This window comes from Geotrypetes seraphini, chromosome 7, assembly GCF_902459505.1.
Source record: "Geotrypetes seraphini chromosome 7, aGeoSer1.1, whole genome shotgun sequence".
Classification (NCBI taxonomy): Eukaryota; Metazoa; Chordata; class Amphibia; order Gymnophiona; family Dermophiidae; genus Geotrypetes; species Geotrypetes seraphini.
The window spans coordinates 112,403,262-112,426,981 of record NC_047090.1 but is presented as its reverse complement, the minus strand read 5'-3'; the positions used below and the strand labels follow the sequence as shown (position 1 = coordinate 112,426,981).

General features: G+C 41.8%; 1 protein-coding gene across 3 annotated transcripts in view; it reads right to left on the bottom strand.

Moving 5' to 3' along the window:
* The window catches only part of PAPLN (papilin, proteoglycan like sulfated glycoprotein), a 138,880-nt gene extending 115,406 nt beyond the window's left edge, over positions 1–23,474 (bottom strand). For 2 of the 3 annotated variants that reach the window (XM_033951382.1, XM_033951384.1), the window contains exon 1: positions 23,283–23,474. The gene's annotated coding sequence lies outside the window, so the exon portion shown is untranslated. The other variant, XM_033951383.1, reaches the window with a different exon arrangement.
* Positions 23,475–23,720: the final 246 nt, after the last annotated feature.

The following is a 23,720-nucleotide window of genomic DNA, read 5'->3' as shown; positions in this document are numbered from 1 at the left end:
ACAGTTGTTTCTGCAGCTGAAAAACAGGCACTGACATGACGGCTATTTTTTTTATATGCAAGTGCCAAAATATTTACACAAAAATTCAAAATATTAAAAAAATGATCTGCTTCACACATTGCTTTTTATTCAGATTTAAAATAGTTTTTATTGTTAAAAAGTATGTCAGTTGAAAAGCATTTCTAATCAAGTCAACAAGCTGCCAATAAATATTGGGATTCAGACTAACTCTACTATTAACTTAAAACCTCTCCTAATTATTTAAAAGTCCAGGAAAAGTGTTTATCTCGCAGCCACTTTCAAAAAAGGAAAAACATCCCGATTTTCTGCTCCAAAATGGCTGCAAGATGGAAGATTATGTGCTGAGAACATTGGAGATGATTAGCCATTTCCCAAAGATGAGAAGCCGAACTTATGAATGGCAAAAAAAACAAAACAGACAATCGGGCAGAGCAGAGTAGTTAATACAATGGACTATAAGGGCTCCTTTTACAAAGGTGCACTAAAATGCCACGCGCGCTAGCCACTACCGCCTCTTCTTGAGCAGGTGGTAGTTTTTCAGGTAACGCAAGCTATAGCGCGTGCGCTAAAAATGTTAGTGCACCTTTGTAAAAGGAGCCCTAAACCAAGGAACCCTGATTCAAATCCCTCTTTAACTCTTCTATTTTGTAATTGTAAGCCCTCCAGCAGCAGAAAAATACTTACTGTACCTGAATGTATACTACTTCAATACTATTCCTACTACGACCGTGTTTCCCCCAAAATAACAAAGTCTAGTATTAATTTTGGGTCCAAAAACGCACTAGGGCTTATTTTCAGCGGCCTTAGTTTTTTCAGGTATAACAATCATCTCGACCTTCCTCTCCTCCACCTCAATTCTTCCTCTTTCCTTCCCCCTCAATGTGCAGCATCTTTCCTCCCCTTCCTCCCATCCCCCTGTGCAGCAGAACCCCACCAACCCTCCCACCGTGAGACTGACATACCATACCTTCGAGGCCTCCAAAAACAGCAGCGGCAGCAGCACTCTGAACGGGCTGCTTTGCAGCCTTCCCCACCGGGGCCTTCCCTCTGCCATGTCACTGATGACAGACGCTGCACAAGGGGATAGATGAGAGTGGAGGAAAGATCCAAGTTTCCAAGTTTATTATATAGTTTGATTAATCGCCTATTCAAAGTTCTAGGCGATGTACAAATTGTTAAAAGTATCTAAAATATGGGTAACATATTACACCAACATACAATATATCATATTAAATTAAGATAATAATTTTTTTTTTTTTAAAAACATGCTGCACATGTGTGGGGGGGTAGGAGAAAGCGCTGTCGCTAGCGAATCAGGCTGTACTACATCAGGGATGGAGTCTGGGAGTGTTGGGGGCATCGATCTTAACTAGGGCTTATTTTCAGGGTAGGGCACCTTTAAAAATCATGCTAGGGATTATTTTCGGGATAGGTCTTATTTTGGGGGAAACACGGTATATATACTATAATTTATATAGAGTTGCTAGACATACACAGCATTGCACATTAGACTGACAGGTGGCTTATATATTTAGTAGGTATATTTCTGTTTCTGGAGAACTCACAATTTTTTTTAAAAAATTTACATAAAATGGGATTGAACTGGGTTTTCACATCCACTGCATTAACCACTAGCTACTCCTCATTCTTGCTTCCTACTTAATGCCTATCATTCTTGAGGTTATCAGACAGCCCCAGTATTCCTTAAAAGTTTCACTTTAAGGGGAGAGGGAGGGGGACACTGAGGAATTATAGAGGAGTTGTGTCTTAATCCCTGGAATGATCAACTACTTAAATCAGAGCACTTCTTTTTTTTTTACCCTGGACATGATTGAAACAGGTCTAACTTAGGACTTTCTAAATCTAAGACTTGGACGTTTCAATTCCTTTCAATTCAATTACAGGCCAACGACAACAACAAAAAATATTGGTGCCTTGGGGTTTTTTTTAAAACCTGTTCCTGGGGTTATTTGGGGCACTGATTCAGAAAATTGGATAGACTGCATCAGCTCTAGTTTCTTAGATATGGTTGATATCCTTGCTTTTTATGCCTTTGGGATAGTAGAGCCAAACATGAACATTAGGCAAAAAAAGATTGGCCTCTGAGGGAATATATGGTGGTTAGAGGACAAAATGTGATCAATGAACCTTGGTAGCATGAGATAGAATCATACTGCCATCACTAATGAAACAATTTGTAAAGGCTTTGAATAAAGACGGTTCGTGCATTGAATACATAGCACATATGTTACCTGGACTTACCATGGAAAAACTGAAGGCAGGAATTTTCGATGGTCCACAAGATCAGACAAATTATAAATGACCCACATTTCATAGCATCAATGAATGAAATCAAATCATGTGCCTGGTCTTCATTTGTCCTTGTTGTGAAAAAGTTTCTTGGCAACAAGAAGGCAGACAATTACTCACAATTAGTAGAGGATATGCTCTTTCATTTCAACAGGCTTGGTAGTAACATGGGTGTTAAAGTCCATTATCTGCACAATCACATACATCACTTTCCAGAGAACCTTGGTGATTTAAGCGGAGAGTAAGGTGAAAGATTTCACCAAGACATAAAAACAATGGATACAAGATACCAAGGAAGATGGGATGCACACATGATGGCAGACTTTTGTTGGAATCTTATGTGAGATTGTCCTGGCAGATCCTACACTCTAAAGTCTTACAAAAGGAGCTTCTTGTGTGATAATGACTGGAAAGTTTGTGTCATAAACTTGTGCTTTTGTTATGAAATAAGTAGATTTTCATGTTGCACACTTTTCATTTTTAATGTTTCCTTCATGCTTACAAGATATTAATTTAAAGAGATACCTTGTGGGATGCTTTTAAAGCTACTATGAGAAGGCAAATAATCTCATATTTAGTACATATCAGGAAACAACTCAATGAAGAATTTTCAAATTTGGAGCAAAATATTAAAGACTTGGAGTCACAATTGGCCTTGAAATGGGACCAAACTACTTTACCGGCCCTCTTAAAAGCTAAATATAAATACAATAAGATTTCCTCTCAAATGGCTAGGAAAGAGCTGTTCTGTCAGCAGGCTCTGTATTATGGTAACACAAATAAAGCGGGAAGAGTATTAGCTAATTACCTTAAAGCTAAAAAAAAGGAAAGTAAAAATTGTGGCTATCACAGATGAGAATGGGGAAATTCTCAAATTGGAATTATTTTAAAACAATTTTTGAAATATTATAAAGCTTTGTATTCTTCCGAGCTTTATTCAAATAAAAAACTTGAGGGTTTAAAGTTTTTTGAGTTAATTAAGGGGCCTGAGCATATAAAAGGAACTCTTGATGCGCCTATTTCAATGAAAGAATTACAAGCCTTTGACAAGGTACCCCATGAGTGGCTACTTAGGAAACTGTGGAACCATGGAGTGGAAGAGGACGTAAACAGATGGGTTAAACACTGGTTGGCAGGCAGAAAGCAAAGGGTTGGAGTGAAGGGCTATCACTCGGACTGGAGGAGAGTCACAAGCGGTGTTCCGCAGGGGTCGGTTCTCGGACCGCTGCTGTTCAATGTATTTATTAATGACCTAGAATCAGGGACAAAGTGTGAAGTTATAAAATTTGCGGATGACAGTAACCTCTGTAGCAGGGTTAGGACAGCGGAGGAGTGTGAAGACCTACAAAGGGACCTGAACAAACTGGAGGAGTGGGCAAATAAATGGCAGATGAACTTCAATATAGAGAAATGCAAGGTCAAGCATATAGGGAAAAAGAACCCGATGTTCAACTACAAAATGGGGGGATTAGTACTACGGGAATATAACCTTGAAAAAGACTTGGGTGTGCTGGTGGATACAACAATGAGGTCAACGGCACAATGCGCAGCAGCCTCAAAGAAAGCAAACAAAATGTTAGGCATTATTAAGAAGGCTATTACAACCAGAACAAAGGAAGTCATCATGCCGCTGTATCGTGCGATGGTGCGCCTTCATCTAGAGTACTGTGTCCAATATTGGTCACCGAACCTTAAGAAGGACATGGCGATACTCGAGAGGGTTCAGAGAAGAGCAACGAAACTGATAAAAGGTATGGAAAACCTTTCATAAGCAGACAGGTTAGAAAGACTGGGGCTCTTCTCCCTGGAAAAGCGGAGACTCAGAGGAGACATGATAGAGACTTACAAGATCATAAAGGGCATAGAGAAGGTGGAGAGGGGCAGATTCTTCAACATGTCGGGAACCACAAGAACAAGGGGGGCACTCGGAGAAATTGAAAGGGGACAGGTTTAGAACCAATGCTAGGAAATTCTTTTTTACTCAGAGGGTGGTGGGCACCTGGAATGCGCTTCCGGAGGCTGTGATAGAACAGAGTACATTATGGGGTTTCAAAGAAGGATTGGATAAATTCCTGATGGATGCGGGGATTGAGGGATACAGATAGAGGTATAGATAGGATTATGTAAGGGTATAGATAAAGGGATAAAGGGGATTGAAGGGTTTTAGGCAAAGGATCACCTTACAGGTCATGGACCTGATGGGCCGCCGCAGGAGCGGACTGCTGGGCACAATGGACCTATGGAGGCAACTGACCCAGCGAAGGCAACTTCATATGTTCTTATGTTCTTAAGTCCCTTAAAGTTGGATCTGCTCCAGGTGGTGATGGTTTCACTGTAGAGTTTTACAAATCATTTCAAAGTACCCTATTACCTCATCTATTAAATTTATATCAGGTTCAACTGACTAAAGGTTGCATTACAGATACTATGGCAGAATCGTTAACTATTGTTTTGCCGAAGCCAAATAAAGATCCTATGTTGGTTTCAAATTACAGGCCCGTTTCTTTGATAAATGTAGATGGCAAACTGTTGGCTAAGTTATTGGCTTTGTGCTTGGCCAAGGCTCTCCCTTATATTATTGGTATGCACCAAACAGGGTTTGTTACTCAAAGACATTCTTCAAATAACACCAGGCTGGCTTTTCGCATGTTAAATTTAACAAAAGCCATGGATGATCTAGCCTTCTCTATATCCTTGGATGCAGAGAAGGCCTTTGATCGGGTAGAATGGACCTTTATGTATCAAGCAATGGATTGGTTTGGAATTAGTTCAGGATTTATACAAATGATTCAAACCTTGTATAGTTCCCCTTCTGCCAGAGTATATATAAATAATACTTTTTCAGAACGTTTCTGTCTGGAGAGGGGAGTTAGACAAGAATGTCCGTTATCTCCTTTGCTTTTGATATTGTTTTGGAACCCTTGTTATTGGCTATACAACAGGTAAAGGAGATCCAGGGTATTCCTTACGCAGGTTGGGAATACAAGGTCTCTGCTTATGCAGATGACATATTGCTTCATTTGAGGAATCCTGAAATAACCATTCCACATTTACTAGATTTGGTTGAAAGATTTGGAAAATTTTCAGGATATAAAATAAATTGGAGTAAATCAGATATTCTTTCACCTAATGTACATTGTCAAAAAGGATTGTTTGATTCATTCCCCTTTCTTTGGAAGGAAGAGGGTATAAAATACTTAAGAATTTGGATGTATAAAACGCTGTGGAAGAAACGAAAGTAAATGAAAAATCCATATTGCAAAAGGCCACAGAAATGTGTGAGCAATGGAACCCACTACATCTGCCTTGGTGGGGGAGAGTTCAGCCGGTTAAAATTATGATTTTACCTGTGGTTTGCTACCAAATGGGTATGTTACCAATGTTTTTTCAGGGGTCCTTTTACAAAAAATTAAATAGTATTCTTACAAAATTTATTTGTCTGGGGAAAGCAGCATGAATTGCCTTAGTATCTTTACAAAAGCCAATTGTGGAGGGTGGGGGTAAATTTCCCAAATTTTTATAGGTACCATCAAGCCTATATAATGCGTCAGGGTATGTATTGGATCTTCCCCGAGCTCATGGAAAATCTTCCAGACTGGTTATGGTTGGAATGGAAACTCCTGTCTCCATTGAGATTGTGTCACGTTTTGAGTATCAAGGAAGCTACCTAGGTTGTATAAGGACAATAAAATCTTATTGGACACTTGGGAGACATTAAAATTTATTAATAATTTAACATCTATTCCAATTCATAAATCCACATGTCAGTCCCTTTGGCTGAACTTCAAGATTCAAATTGGTGGGTTTAAGGTCATCTGGAAGCACTGGATGAAGGCGGGCATACGGACTCTAGATAATGTAATTTCTGAAGGACAGCTGCTTAATTTTTCACAATTGCAACAAATATTTGGTATTGCTAAATCTCAAAGTTATAGGTGGTTGCAGTTGAAGCAGGCCATTCAGGAGCGGTTCCCTGATTGGAAAAATCTTAAAACTCAGTATAGTTTGCCATTCCTGTGCTTCCAGGCAGATTTCCTGGGTCACCAGGCCACTCAGTGGTATAAATTAATATCTGGATTTTTGAATAAGAAACCAAAAACTGGTCTTCGTGACATGTGGAACATTGAGATAAAGCATCAGATTACTGCATCTCAATGGCCACGAATCTGGACTTGGAGGATGAGATGTACGGTGTCTGCATCTATGAGACAAACATGTTTGTTTGTTTTTTTCTTACATAGAGCATTTTGGACTCCAGTTAGATTACAGAAATTAGATAGTTCCAAGTCTAATAGGTGTTGGCACTGTCATCTTGAATCTGGGACATTAGATCATTCATTATTTTATTGTCCCTTGATACTTCAATTTTGTAGATCCATTTGGGATCAGGTGAACAAAGCAGTGGCACTAACATACAACACTGTGCTAGTTGGCACTTTGATGAGAGCTAAAAGCCAAATATCATCTCATAATAACAAACTTCTCTTGATTATGGCAGAGGTTGCCATACAGCTTATTTTAAGGAATTGGAAAAACTGGGATCGATTGAACTATACCTTTCGGTGGGAGTCCCTGTGTCACGTCTTTAAAATGGAACATACTATGGCTATACAACAGGGACATTATAAGAAGTTTCTGAAGATTTGGGAGCCATAGACAACATTTTGCAATGAGTGAGTGATGGTTGATTTTGCCCTTTGATCATGCACGTCCAGGGTGGGTAGGTGGGAGGGGGGGTTGGAACATATTTTTAATTTCTTAATTTGAGTGTACTTTTTGAATATAATTATGGGGGGGGTGATATATCTATTTGTCATAGATTACAATTTTAATTGTATTTAAGTGCTTTTATAGTGTAATATGATTGTATTATATGTTGCACTTATTTATGGCTTCAAAATGAATAAAGATTTTATTGTTTTTTAAACCAAACAAGATATTAATTTAAATACTTCATTAAAATATCCTGATTTTTTAATGGGCAAACAGGGTGGAGTGGTATATGGCACATGTTCTGTATCTCAAAAACTAGAGCTGATAGAAGAAAACTGGTGCCATATATTGCACTTATTTGGATGGTAGACACCTACCGCTTCGAGGCAGCTGCCTAGTTCAAGGCACCTACCAGAAGTAGGTGTGATTAGAAGGCAGATCGTAGGCATGTTTCTCATGTAGGTGTCTGTTCTGGACTTAGGCACACTCATTTAGGCCAAGAAAACTCTGGCATATTAGAATGCGCCTAAGGTTAGGACAGCCTATGCTCACATTAAACACCATAAGAACATAAGAATAGCCTTACTGGGTCAGAACAATGGTCCATCTAGCCCAATATCCAGTCTTTGCAGAGGCCAATCCAAGTCACAAGTACCTGGCAAAACCCCAAATAGTAGCAGCATTCCATGCTACCGTTCCATGTCTGTCTCAACAGCAGACTATGGGCTTTTCCTCCGGGAACTTGTCCAAACCTTTTTTAAAACCAGCTACATTAACTGCTCTTACTACATCCTCTGGCAACACATTCTAGAGCTTAACTATTCTCTGAGTGAAAAAATATTTCCTCCTATTGGTTTTAAAAGTATTACTCTGCAACTTCATCAAGTGTCTCTTAACTTCGCGAACATTAAATGAAGTTCCGCAGTTTTGGCAATCTAGGATAACCAATTTCCTGAAGAGGCTCTTTTGAAACCTGAAGAGCAAAACGGAGATGCTCCGTTGAACACTTATCAAGTTGGGCATCCAAAATCCCAAGCTAAGTACAATTGATACTGGGTTAAGGTTTCCTATAATGGATATATATGAGCATAAATGCACATAGATAAATAAAAGAAAAAAATAATTAAATAAAGTATACAGTATATACAGCTAACCTGCCAAGTTCTAATAACAGGTAGCTGCGGGTAGCTTGAGGTCTTTTTCTCCCCCTCAGATATTAATATCTAGTGGTGCACTAAATAAAAGTACAAAGCAGAACAGTACTGATCAACGCAATCCTACATAAGTCCATGTATAGTAAAAATTAGCATCAAGTCATTAAATTTAGCATCAAGTGATAAAAATGGCCTTAGCATGCAGGAATGACCCACGTAAAGATATGCTAAAGCCCACATTTTAATAGCAATTTGGTAAAAGAGCCCCTGAATATTTTTTGCTACACCCATGATCTTCCCAGACTCCACCCACTAGCAAAATATGTGCTACAGAGATATGCATTCAGTTACAGAATACCGCTTGGTGCATATCCGGTTTATACTGTATATGTACTTTTGTACACATAAGTATATACAGTATATGCTAGTATTTTAAATACACACATAACCAATATACTGTATAAAGTTCAGTGTCTGCTTTATAGAATTACCCACTATGTAGGAAACCAATGTCAACCCAGCTCAATTATTTGTAACAGTTCCCCCTCACAATTGATGATCTTATACACACAGAGGCTCATTTTCAAATCACTTATATACACATAGGTGTCTGAACAGGAGTTGTGGGGGGAGACACAGGGGCAATGACCCTCCAATAAACTATGTCCACATGGTGCTCTCTTCAATGGGTCAGCGGCAGCCAGCAGCGATACTCAGCAGCCCAGCGATACTCAGCAGCAATGCCTGCCTCCCCTTTGCCGCGTTCCCCCCCCTCAAATTTCTCTGTATTAGTCCATCTTCTGTTTTATTTCTATTTGTTAATTTACTTTGACCTCTGGAAAAAGCAGAATATAAATGATAGCCAATAAAGGCCCCTTTTATCAAGACACATTATGGTTTTTATTGCCGGCCACTTTGTTAAAAGCTCCGACACCCATAGGAATTCTATGAGCATCAGAGCTTTTAGCACAGCAGCTGGCAAGAAAAAAAACCCCCTAAAATGGCTTGATAAAAGGGGGCCTAAAATATTCTCATCGTCATATTCTCCTGTGTTGTAGAGGTCGGCACAGCAGTTCTGAGCATCTGCTGTAAATTTGTACCTGAGCCAACTTGGGGTGGAGAGGGTGTAGCTTGCCCAAAGTCACAAGTATCTAACTAGGTTGGAAGGTAAAGTAGCATTAGCAAAGGTCAACCAAAGTTTGCCAATTTGGACTCATAAAATTTCATGTTTCACAGAAATAATGTCAGCACTGGGGATTAGGAAATCATTTACCTAACACTCTCCAGATGTTAGTGGATCACTAAAGAAAAGGCTTAGACTATCTATCCCCTCCCTTACCACTGAATGAGATATCGGTTATGTCATAAAGTTCCTAGGGTCATTTCATTTCTTTTCTTTTCTTAGATCAGTGATTCCCAACCCTGTCCTGGAGGAACACCAGGCCAATCGGGTTTTCAGGCTAGCCCTAATGAATATGCATGAGAGAGATTTGCATATGATGGAAGTGATAGGCATGCAAATTTGCTTCATGCATATTCATTAGGGCTAGCCTGAAAACCCAATTGGCCTGGTGTTCCTCCAGGACAGGGTTGGGAACCACTGTCTTAGATCACAATAAAAAACCTTCTTAGTTTTCATATATTTCTAAGCACGTTGTGCACTTCTCTGATCTAATGATACCTGCACAACCCATCTTCATAAACTTTAATCTTCTGAATTGGAGACTGTTATAATATACCCCCATTGCCTCACATTTTTTTGGAAAATCAACAGATTCATTTATTGTCCTCGAGGGCCGGAATCCAGTCGGGTTTTCAGGATTTCCCCAATGAATATGCATTGAAAGCAGTGCATGCAAATAGATCTCATACATATTCATTGGGGGAAATCCTGAAAACCCGACTGGATTCCGGCCCTTGAGAACCGGAGTTGCCCATGTCTGGCTTAGACTGATAGGCGGTATAGCAAAATAAAATAAAACTTGAAATTATATGATTTTTTTTTTTTTTAGCTCATCCTTCCTAAGGAGCTCAGAATGGGTTACAAATCAAGTACTTAAGCATTCTCCCTATCTGTTCTGGCAGGCTCACAATCTATCTAATGCAGTGGTTCCCAACCCTGTCCTGGAGGAGCACCAGGCCAATTGGGTTTTCAGGCTAGCCCTAATGAATATGCATGAAGCAAATTTGCATGCCTATCACTTCCATCATATGCAAATCTCTCTCATGCATATTCATTAGGGCTAGCCTGAAAACCCGATTGGCCTGGTGTTCCTCCAGGACAGGGTTGGGAATCACTGATCTAATGTACCTGGGGCAGTGGAGGATCAAGTGACTTGCCCAGGGTCACAAGGAGCAGTGTGGGGTTTGAACTCAGAACCTCAGAGTACTGAGACTGTAGCTTTAACCACTACGCCACACTCTGCTCTGCGCATCCCCAGACATGATTTCCAACTGAGTCAGCCATTTTCCTAACCTTCCTCTTCAATTTATGTTTTGCCTCACTTAGAAAGTCCCCATGCAATCTGCATTTTGGGTGCCAGTTTATCACAGAGGGAACAATGATTCTAAGAGCATGAATCAATTGGTTATCCAGACAAATAAGGTCTATGCAAAAGTAGCTCTGCTCTGTTTCTTTTTGTGTTTTTCTGTGGCATTGGTAGAGCCATTTCCATTTTGCTCTTGCATGATTTTCTTTTTATGAAAAGTAGCGCAGCACCAACATGTGATTTTACAAAAACAGTTCCAATCTTTGACAAGCTGTTTCATGTACATAAGTAAAAAGTTAAGCCTGGGATCAAGATGCGAGATGTTTTTATCCTGTAGTACCAGGAGAGTAGGTGAGCCTACACTCATCTACTGAATGTGGTTAAATCTGTTTTATCATAGACTCAGCAGTGACTTTATAGCACCTATTTAAGCATTAGTTTTGTGGAAAAGAAACCTTTGAACAACTTTTTTTATGAGCCTGGCTTACAATGGAGCCTAACTCCACAGTACAATAAATGTGTATGATCATTTACCAAACTCCACTGGGGAGTGCCAGTTTCAAACAATACCACTGTAACTGCTTGAATGGAAATGTGAGAATACTGTAAACCTTTCAATAATCTTCAGACTAGTTTTAGCATTAGATTGCCTCTAGGAAAAGGAAATCGTACTGCTCTATTATCAGATGGCTAAAAGGAAACTGAAGTAATTCTTCCAAGAGGAGGGTCTGTACAGTTTTTGTGCTTTGTAATCATTACTCAGGCTCGGGTAAGAGACTGAGGGCCAAAGAGCATGTGTAAAACAACAGTGGCAAACTTGTCATGTTTTCCTTATCGGGCTGCTTTCTTCATAAACTTCTTCTGGCTAAATTTCAATGCACATTTATGGATGTCATATTTCAATAAACATAAAAAAATTCTACTCTGTATATTAAAATGTTGCCCTGCAATCTTCCTTATCTGAAAAAGGCAAGTCCAAAACTAGACCATAAGGGGCAAAACAAGGGGTCAAGTGGGGTCTTGAACATAACATAAATTTTTATTTACGTATCACATAAGCCTTTCGGTTCTATGCGGTTTACCAAAGAGGTAAAACTGACCAATGTCAGCGAGCTACAATATAACCTGGCAAGGAGGTTAGCAGTGGAATTACAAAGGTGGTTGGCAGTATAGATTTACAAAAAGGCAGAAATGACCAATGTCATAGAGCTGCCACATAACTTGGCAAAAGCAGTAAACAGAAAGATTTATAAAGGTTGGCAGTTGAGATTTACAAAGGAGATAGAGCTGACCAGTGTCCGTGAGCTGTGTCATATTTGACAAGAGTTAGCAGATGAAGTAGCTTCCGAGAGTATCTAAGACAGATTGCCAAATTTTGAGAATAGGTGTGTTTTTTTAGGAGCTTTTTCTAAAGTGCATGTAGAAGGCTGATGCTTTGACCAAGTTGGTTCAATTCTGGGTCTTTGGAGGCAGCTTGGTACGATAGTAGTCTGTTGATGAATCTTTTCTGAGAGCAGCCATTGATTGAGGAGAAGGTGAAGAATGATTGGCGACATGTGGATTTACCAGGTCCAGCGAATATGAATTGATTAGTAAGATAGCTGGGCAGAACGCCATAGAATGCTTTGTAGAAGAGGAAGCCGAATTTGAAGAGCATTTGTCCCTCAATCGTCAGCCAGTGCGGCTTTTGATAAAATGAGGTTATGTGGTTGAATTTTTTTAGGTTGAAGATTAGCCTAAGGGCAGTGTTTTGGATGACGCTTAGTTGCCGGAAGTATCTGTGTAATCCCACTAAGTATGCAATGTTGCAATAGTCTAGGATGCTCAGGACAAGTGCTTGAACTAGGAGTTGGAATGGTGCCAGTTCAAAGTATTTCCTTATGGATCTAAGTTTCTATAGTGTGTTGAAACCTTTTCGTATTACACGACCCACCTGGACAGACATGGATAGTTGTCTGTCTAGGGCCCAACCCTGTCCTGGAGGAACACCAGGCCAATCGGGTTTTCAGGCTAGCCCTAATGAATATGCATGAGAGAGATTTGCATATGATGGAAGTGATAGGCATGCAAATTTGCTTCATGCATATTCATTAGGGCTAGCCTGAAAACCCGATTGGCCTGGTGTTCCTCCAGGACAGGGTTGGGAACCACTGGTCTAGGAGGTGGACACCCAAGATTTTAATTGTAGGGGAGATTGGAGAGGTCGGCCTCTTTTAAAGCAGAGGTTCTCAACCCTTGCCCCCAGGACACACTCAGCCAGTCAGGTTTTCAGAATACCCAGAATGAATATGCTGAGATAGATTTGCATGCACTGCCCCAAGTATATGCAGATCTATCTCATGCATATTCATTATGGGTATCCTGAACACCTGACTGGCTAAGTGTGTCCCGAGAAATGGGTTGAGAACTTCTGTTTGAAAGGAACTAGGTACAATCAAATCAAAATGCCTAGATAGCAGAACAGCCCTCCCAAAACCCGAGGGCCTCTAGGTGAAAAATGATGTGATTTGGCGGGACTTTGGCATGCCTATGGGCATAGTTTGGAACAGAGACAGAGATGCAATGTATGTGGAGAGGGTCACAAAGCGTTCGGGCACACATGTAGAGGACACATACACCCTTAACACATTTTGCAGAGCAGTTGTAAATCTGGGGGCCACATTCGAAACAACGGGAACTGGTTCCGGAGCCAGTTTTCTAAAAGAACACCCCTCAGGTATGTTGCCTGAGTAGGGTTAAAATGGCACTTGCTTTCTCCAGATTTTTCTATTAAATCCTTTCTAACCCAATGAATCGCTTAAATGTTATACGGACAAGAGTGGTTACTGTCTCTAATTCAAATTAATCTAATGTTTTCATACTGTGACTAAGGGGCCCTTTTATTAAAGGGCGTTAAATCCTAACACATGCTTAGTGTGGGGAAAACAGGCATTAAAAGTGTTTTGCAGCATTTTGCCTTTTTGTGTGTGCTAACTTATGCATTAGCTATGTTTTTCCAAATATTTTGGGAGGGGGCATGCCATGGATAGAGTATGTCAAATGTGTGCACTATAAATTACATAAAGGTGGCTAAACCAGTCAACTCACAATCAAGCCAGGATTTTCTTACTCCAGCTAAACTAGTAACCTTTTCAGTCTTATCAAACCCTCAGCGCCACCACTCAGAACTCAAACTTCTCATAGTTCTAAGCTTTACGTGCCAGCTCGTCACTGGGTTTGTTATTTTCTTTTCTCTAATCAAGAGCTTAATAGTTTAATTTTTCTTTTTACTCTATTCATTCATTTTCAATAAGTTAATACTGTGACAAATCTAGCTTGCTTCCTAGTTTTGGCACAGGATTTAGGGAAGAAGAGCAGGAGACCCTGAGGCAGGAGAGTTGTCCAGGTTGGCTCCACGGTTTACTGAAAGCGCTGACTTCACTTGGGCTAGCTCAGGGGGTTAAGAAACTACAGCTCCCAGAAGGCCAGCCTCAGCACAGGAAGTTGTCACTGAGGCAAGCTCAGCTGCAGAAAGTTTTCTCTCCCTTCCCCCCTCTTCAGAGCAGGGAGGGGGCGAGTCGATTGGGGTTAAAAGTGAGCAGCTGAGACAGAGTGGGAAGCCCAGGAGCCCAGGAGGGCACACTGCTCCTCCACGGAGGTGTGGGGAACTTAGCTCTATTTGTGAAGATGTCTGAGGTGCTGGAGATTTATTATTCTGCTAATCTTGTTTTGAAGGTGTGTGAATTTCTTTTCCCTTGCCTGGTTTCTGTAATGACACAGAACCTGTTATTGTACCTTAGGCAGGCGCCTAAGAAGGCCTGAAGGATACCCTGGTCAAAGGGTACACATTTGGACAGTTACGGTCACGGGGTCCACAGCTCACTGCCGTGAACAGGAGCTTGTGGGGTGTGACAATACTTAAGTTTGAGTTCTGAATGGTGGCACTGAGGGTTTGATAAGACTGAAAAGGTTGCTAGTTTAGCTGGAGTAAGAAAATCCTGGCTTGATGGGTAGAGTATGAGCATGGAAGAGTTAACTAGCTAATATGTAATGATTATCAGGCACCATGTGGCACACGTAAAAGTAGGAATAGTTTTAATTGCAGTGCGAGAGTGAGCAAATCCTGATCAGCATACCAGAGCAGTTCTTAAAGCTACTAATTCCTCAGATACTGGATTTTCATGTACTGTAGACCCTTTCTATATTTGCACTCAATAGTTTGCCTTGGATGGAATGATTTCTCAATACATCACGTAATTATAGCAAATGATACCTTTCTGGCAAGCTAGTTATACAGGAATGAACCACCAAAATGGGTCCGACGTACATTATAGTGGATGCATGAGTTTGGGTGAGTTATTATGGAACAAAGTATAATGTTTTTCCCTTTCTGCTGCTTTGTAATCATCTCTACCTTGCTATTTTAACCAGTTTCTTCTTGCGTAGCATATAACAACTTTGCAAATACCCCCCAATCAGCAGCTTCCCCTCACAACCCCTACTTGTCTGTGACAATCAGATTTGACAGCCCATGGTGGTGGGCAACTCTAGTCCTCCAAGGATCCCCATAATAGTCACAAAGTACTTGCATGCATGCATTTGAGTTAGGGGTCTGCCCACATTTCTGGTGACCTCCCCTTCAAAAAGACATAAACAGGATGGAGTCAGTCCAGAGGACGGCTACTAAGATGGTCGGCGGTCTTCATCAGAAAGTATATGAGGACAGACTTAAAATTATCCATATGTAAGCTCTGGAGGAAAGGCACATGAGGCGAGTTTCTTTCAATTGAGAGGAAGCTCTGGAATGAAGGGGCATAGGGTGAAGGTGAAAGGGGACAGATTCAGAACTGACCTCAGAAAATACTTTTCATGGAAAGAGTGGTGAATGCATTGAACGGCCTCCCGTTGGAGGTTGTAGATATGAAGCCTGGTTCTGAATTCAAGAAAGCTTAGTACAAGTACATTAGATCTCTACAGGCGAGGAAGGGATAGCATGGATAGGAAGACTAGATAGGCCATATGGTCTTTATCTGTCTTCATTTTTCTTTGTTTCCACATTTCATATAGAAGCGTAGAAAATGGTGGCCCTTCAAGATCATCCACTATCTCTTCTTTACAGAATTCTGCGTATATTGAATTGAAGATTAGAAAATGTCTCTCTCTCTCTTTTTCTTCTGTTTTCATATCACATAAACATTAAGGGGGATCCACTTATAAACTAATAGCCGCCATATTTATCATTACAGATGGGAAAACCTCCTTTATGACAGTATGCTCTATTCTACTTCATATATTACATTTCCACTGTTTCTCCAATTTTCTCAACCATTCAATGATTACAGCAACAAAACCACAACATTTTCTTATCTTTCTCCAACACAGCAACTGTGCTTCATCATTACTCAGATTCCTCAGAGAGTATCAAACAATACTACAGTAGTTGCTCTCTTCATAAAGTAATATTCTTATTTATTCAATTTTCTATACCATTCTTCCATTTGAGCTCAGAATGGTTTACATTAACTTATTCAGGTACTCAAGCATTTTTCCCTGTCTGTCCCGGTAGGCTCGCAATCTGTCTAATGTACCTGGGGCAATGGGGGGATTAAGTGACTTGCCCAGGGTCACAAGAAGCAGCGTGGGTTTGAACCCACAACCTAAGGGTGCTGAGGCTGTTGTTTTAACCACTGCGCCACACTCTCCCCATTCCATTCTTCATTATGGCTCCAACTGCTAAACACCACCAACTCTCTCAAAGATCTTGAATTCAATATATGTATGGACCTTGCCCAGCACTTTATCATAGTCCCATTATATATTTGTGTCTGCAGAATGCTGTGATTATTATCACAAATGGTCACAGTTACTATTTATACTTAGAGCAATAGGTATAGTCTTGATTTTTTTTTTCCTCTAAGATGCTGCAAGATTTCATTCAATTCAATCATTTAATTCATTTAAATGCATCAAAAGCCTCAGATACACCACTCTACCGTCCAATATATATTTTTCTTAACGGGGAGATTTATTGGTGTTAGTTCCTCACAGGCCTGGGCATTTTTTCATAATTAATTCTTTAATTAATAACTTAATTTAAATCATTTATAATTTTTTTTTTAAGTGTTTTTTGTCTTATCTGAATCATTGTAGATCTTATAATAAGTTGATGCAGTTCAAGCAGCTGCAGAATTCTGTGGCCATATGTTTTCAAATTCTGCAAAAGATCTGCTGAAAGTGGAACCATAGCTTGACAATGTCAAATCATTTACATAATGAAACTTGTACATAGAAAGAAAATAATAATAATAATATTAACTTTATTTTTCTATACCGCCATAGTCAAAGTGACTTCTAGGCGGTTCACATAGAAAGAAGGCTGGACAATCAGCGAATTATAGAATGCAAGAAGAAAGATGTTACATCATAAATTGGAGAAACATGGGGAAAGAATACATGAGAGAAGAAAGATGTTACATAATACATTGGGGTTATATAAGGAAAGAATACCTGAGAGAGGTCATCTGATTAGGCAAGGAATTTGTCAAATAGAGTGGTTTTAATTGATTTTCGGAATGTGTTGTAGGTCTGTCTGGCTTTATTTATGTGGTTTCCCAGCCAGGATTGCTGTCTGTTTGCTTGGAACATGAAAGTTCTTTCTAGGAAGGATTTGTATTTGCAGCCTGTGATCTTTGGGTATAGAGCAACATAATAAAGATCTCTTCCAGACCAGTCCTGTACCGTCTCCTTAAGATGCATATTCTATGGCTCTTTTGCTAGATATCAAAAGCACAGTTATTACAGCTAACTATAGGTAAATTAAGCACTGGATCATCTTGGATTTTCTTTACGTATCTTTCTTTGGATGGAGAAACTTACATGTACGGTTACTAGACGTCCAGATTTCCCTGGCCATGTCCTTAAGAATGTATGTCCATATGCATTCAGGCCCAAATTCTATAAACGGCGCAGTGATCAGCAGTCACCCACAAAAGTGGCACCAATTCAACGTCAATCTTGTGACGGTGTCATGGCTATGTCACAGATAGGCACTGGAAATGTAGGCCAGGATTTTCAAGGCCTACATTTCTGGTGCCTATCTATGACAAGAATTGCAACTACGGGTGTGCCTACCGACTCCTAAAGGTACTTTCAGCATTAACCAAGCCTACTTTACCCTTAGGTGTCAGTATGTACCTCCATAATCACATTTCCGGCGCCATTTGTAGAGACTTCGGCTTTTTTTTATTTTAATGGCATTTTAATTGCTTTTAAATGGTACAATCAATTACACTTCCCCCTCCGAATCCGCGGTTTCAGCATCCGCAGATTCAGTTATTTGCGATTTTAAAACAAAAAAGTAATTTTAATTTTTCGGGCTATTTTAAGCCCTGTAAGCCCCCCCTTAAGCCTTACCTGGTGGTCTAGTAAGTTTTCAGGGAAAGAGGAGCTGCCGCACAGCGAAAGATTAGAGAAACTGGGCCTCTTCTCCCTCGAACAGAGGAGACTGAGAGGGGACATGATCGACACATTCAAGGTACTGAAGGGGATAGACTTAGTAGATAATGACAGGTTGTTCACCCTCTCCAAGGTAGGAGAACGAAAGGGGATAGATTCTGTATGAACATAAGGAAGTTCTTCTTCACCCAGAGAGTGGTAGAAAACTGGAACGCTCTTCCGGAGTCTGTCATAAGGGAAAACACCTTCCAAGGATTCAAGACAAAGTTAGACAAGTTCCTGCTGAACAAGGACGTACGAAAACACGAAAACAAAAGTACTCAACTTCCGAGGCACTGACTTCGAACGCATGGAAGATTTCATCCACCGGACACTGCAGAACCAAGCTACGACCAATGATGTGGAAGCTATGTGGTCAACCCTGAAATCTACCATACATGAAGCGACAAGCCTCTACATCAGTACACAAATGGCGGAGAAACAACAAACCCCAATGGTACTCCGCAGAAATCTCACACCTCGTCAAGGAGAAGAAAAAAGCATTTATTTCCTACAAACGAACGGAGACTAGGGAAGCTAAACTAGAACATAGGGCGAGGTCTGCAGCGGTCAAAACGGCAGTCAGGGAGGCCAAACTTCGAGTGGAAGAGACTCTGGCAAAGAACATGAAGAAAGGGGACAAATCCTTCTTCAGGTATATTAGTGATAGGAAAAAGAACACAGACGGGATAGTACGCCTTAGAAAACCAGATGGGAACTGCGCAGAATCAGATTCCGATAAAGCAGAACTACTGAATGAATACTTCTGCTCGGTCTTCACCTGCGAGGCACCGGGGCACAGTCCGCAGTTGCAGGCAAGGCCCAGCGTGTAAGACCCGTTTCAGAATTTCGAGTTCACACCTGGCGACGTCTACTACGAACTGACAAGACTCAAGGTGAACAAAGCCATGGGACCAGACAATCTACACCCCAGGGTGCTCAGTGAGCTGCGTGATGTCCTGGCAGAACCGCTATCAGGACTCTTCAATCTCTCCCTAAGTTCGGGGAGAGTCCCCATAGACTGGAAAACAGCTAACGTCGTTCCACTGCACAAAAAGGGTTGCAGGGCAGAGGCTGCAAACTACAGACCGGTGAGTCTCACATCAATAGTATGCAAACTCATGGAAACACTAATCAAACGTAAATTAGACGCAATCTTGGATGAGGAGAATCTACGGGATCCCAGTCAACACGGATTCACCAAGGGTAGGTCCTGCCAATCCAATCTCATCAGCTTCTTTGACTGGGTAACAAAACAGTTAGACTTGGGAGAATCCGTGGACGTCGTATACCTAGACTTCAGCAAAGCTTTCGATAGTGTCCCGCATCGCAGGCTGTTGAGCAAGATGAAATCAATGGGGCTGGGAGAAACACTAACTACATGGGTCAATGACTGGCTGAGTGGCAGACTTCAGAGGGTGGTAGTTAACGGTACCCTCTCTAAAACATCGGAGGTGACCAGTGGAGTACCGCAGGGCTCAGTCTTGGGCCCGCTCCTTTTCAACATATTCATAGGTGACCTAACTCAGGGGCTTCAAGGTAAGGTAACGTTATTTGCTGACGATGCCAAACTATGCAATATAGTGAGAGATGGCAATTCACCCGATAGTATGACACAGGACCTACATTTGTTGGAGCTTTGGTCCTCAACCTGGCAGCTGAGCTTCAACGCTAAGAAATGCAAGATCATGCACCTCGGCAGCAGAAATCCGTGCAGAACTTACACCTTGAATCATGAGACCTTAGCTAGAACTTCAACAGAACGAGACTTGGGAATGATCATCAGCGCAGACATGAAAACTGCTGATCATGTGGAGAAGGCTTCATCTAAGGCAAGACAGTTGTTAAGTTGCATCCGCAGGAGTTTCGTCAGCCGGAAGCCTGAAGTCATAATGCCATTATAGAGAACCATGTTGAGGCCTCATTTGGAATACTGTGTGCAATTCTGGAGGCCACACTACCAAAAAGATGTGCTGAGAGTAGAGTCGGTGCAACGGATGGCCACCAGGATGGTCTCGGGGCTCAAGGATCTATCGTACAAGGAAAGGCTGAAAAATATGCAGCTGTACTCACTCGAGGAACGTAGGGAGAGAGGAGACATGATCAAGACGTTTAAGTATATTACCGGCCGTATCGAGATGGAAGAAGAGATTCTCTTTCTCAAAGGACCCTCAGCCACAAGAGGGCATCCGCTCAAGCTCAGGGGTGGGAAATTTCATGGCGACACCAGGAAATATTTCTTCACCGAGAGAGTGGTTGATCCTTGGAACGAGCTCCCGGTGCAGGTGATCGAGGCAAACAGCGTGCAAGAATTTAAGAGCAAATGGGATGCCCATGTGGGATCCCTTAGAGGGTTAAGCCAAGGGAACCTGTCACCAGGAGTGGGATCCCTAGGATAGTAGACTTGGGGGTGGGTCAGTAGAGTGGGCAGACCTAATGGGCTATGGCCCTTATCTGCCGTCATCTTCTATGTTTCTATGCTGGTAAGGCTAGTGTCAGTTAGGGCGCTGGTCTTTGACCAGAGGGCCGCCACATGAGCGGACTGCTAGGCATGATGGACCACTGGTCTGACCCAGCAGCGGCAATTCTTATGTTCTTATGCTCCTGCTCCGTGCAGATCGCTCATAGGAAATGGCTGCATTGAGCTCCCGTAGTCTCTTGAGACTACGACGGGAGCTCAAAGCAGCCATTTCCTATGAGCGATCTGCATGGGGCAGGAGCGTGGGAAGATCGCTCCTGCCCCGAAAACCTGCTAGACCACCAGGTAAGGCTTAAGGGGGGGGTTAGGGGCAGAACCGGCCCAAATATTATTCGAGGTTTTTTAATATTCGCGGGCCGGCTCTGCCCCTAACCCCCATGGATACGAAGGGAGAAGTGTAAACCAATTAAAGCTGGCACCATTAGGGTGCCTAAGATTTGCTTCTTTGCAAATGATAGCACCATCTGCAATAGAGCAGACCCCCATGATGATGTGGACAGCAGCATAGCAAGGGTGAGTGTCACCCCTTCCACGTCCGCGTGCCCCTTCCTCATACCTTTTTAACTTTGGCTCGAGCAGCCATCAACTTACTGCCTTCATTGTCTTCGGCGCTCTTTCTGACATCACCTCCTAGGCGTGGGCTCCAGAAGTGACGTCAAAGAGACCGCCGAAGCCAACATGAGCAACAAGATGGCATTAACGGAGCTTTGGGAGAAGGTGCCGAGGGTATTGAGACGGAAGATTAGGAAGAGGGTCTGCATAGATGTATTTAGACTGATGGAGGGTAGGGTTAGCAGGAGAAGCATACTCTCAAAGTCTGCAAAAGTGAATTTTCAGCCTTATTATTATGCTCAAATACTTTCATAGCATTAGGATTTAAACACCCACCTCCTCATTAGCCCTCTTTCAAATCAGTATTTGGTTAAACTCTACTTTACTTAGCCATTTAAACAATTTTTAGCTTAATACAAACTTATCTTAAAGGCTGTTTTTGTCCGTCTGCCAGGGGATAGTCATCCAACGTGTTTCACCAAAACCGGCTTTCTCAAGGACTTCCCCTATTCCGGATGTACTCCATTAACTGCCCCAGTGTTTTCGGACAGCTTATAATTTCAATTTACAGTAAACATATAAAGGACACGGGTCAATACAAAGACATGATTTTAAAGAGAGGGGGATGGGACTACAATAAGACATAGGACAAAAGGGGAGGGTAATACAAAATAGGGCACCGCTGCATCAAATATTAGGGCTCCTTTTACTAAGGTGCGCTAGCGTTTTTAGCGCATGCAGGAAATTACCGCGCGCTAAGCTTCTAGAACTAACGCCAGCTCAAACCGAGGTGCAAATTATTTGCATGCAAACTGCCCGACTCAATCACTCAGTGGGCGATTGAGTCGGTGCAGAGCCCTGACAGTAATGACAGGAGAAGCAGCCTCCTGTCAGAGCTTCTGTCGCCCGCCCGCCAAACTTATGGCAGGAGGGGTGCCCGGTCCCCTCCTACCATCGGTGTCCTGCTCCCCCACCTGCAGCCGGCCGAACAGCCCCCACCCACCCACCCACCCAACACCTGTCCTTAAAAATATGGCAGGAGAGATGCCCACTCCCTCCTGCCATCGCTCCCCTCCCCCCAGTTAGATATGGCAGGAGGGATGCCAACAAATGACAGGCCATTCCTAGTCCCAAAAGATGTGTACACCTGCATTCTGCTAACATTCCTCTTTAAGACAAACACTGAAAAGTGTTTGCCTCTTGTGTTTCAGGCAGTCAAACAATCCATAGCTCAGCACTCCAGTATAAAAACCACCATTAGCAGTTAGATGTACTGGTACAATTGTGCGCACTGGTGGCAAGTCAAATGCGCGTAAGACAAAAGCGGGCGGACAATTGCGCAAAGACAACTCAGCGCAAGACAATTGCGCAAAATGACACTTGTGCGCATGACAACTCAGTGCAAGACAATTGACCGTGCGCGTTTGTCTGCACGCAAATGACTATGAACCGTGCGTACTTCCCTGTCTCCCAGGATGCACTAAACAGATTTTACCCATGTGTAACTCTTACATGCTGTCTCCCACCAGTTTGAACAGTTTACAGCTGCTCTCCGATTATGAAACTGGAATTATTAACTGGTGGGAGGAGGGGAATGACAGCAAACAGCGCTGAACCTATAAATATAGACAAAATCTTTATACAACAGACTTGATTGGGAAAGGGCATTGTAAACAAGAGGAACAAAGGGAAAACTACAATTTATAAGTAAAGAAAACGCAAAAGGATGAAAAACAATGGGATATGAAAAGATAGGGATTGGTTTCAGGAATAAAAGAAAGGAAATTTAGTACAAATCCTAATACTTCATGAGCCAATACAGAAAAGATCTCTCCTTAACTACCGGCTCAAAGGGGTTTTTTAAATCAAGAATACAGCACCGGTTTAATATAAGTTTCACTCTGTGTTAAAAACTTACAGAAGCAGGAAACACAAACTGTAGTTCACCAGAGGGTCTGAAGTGAAGATGAAATGCAAGCAGCCTTTCGGCGGTTTCGGACACGCCGAAATCACGAGGAATTCCATTCGCCCATCCTTAAGACCGAAATTCCCACTGCAAAGTTTCTGCCTGAGTAAATGAAAGCGTCTTACCTCGGACGTGCTCTGAAGACGCTCTAATAGCCCGTAGCTTCCCTCTTTCAGGACTTCTATCGCGGACTTCTGCAGCTTTTTGAGTTTTCAAATCCCGAGCAAGAGGAGTTAAGTTTCATTTAACCCTCTCAGCCCCGGAGTTTTCTGCTAGTTGAAGTTGGCTCCTGAAACGAGCTCGAAAGAGAACCTATGTTGCAATAAATTCCTTCTTCCTTTGTGTGTGAAAGTGTTTTTTTTTATGTCTGTAATCGCCAACGGCTTAGGGTTGGGCTCGTTATTTTGTTTTATTTTAGCCCCCAGCAGCACGGAAGCATCAGAAAGTAGAGGGGTGGGTTGGGTGTATGAAGAAGGAAGGAAGGTAGTCGCAGCAGTCAGAGCCTGGCTTGGGATCTACAGAACGCATATGTTCTTATGCATTTCATGAGAAAAAGTGGCTGC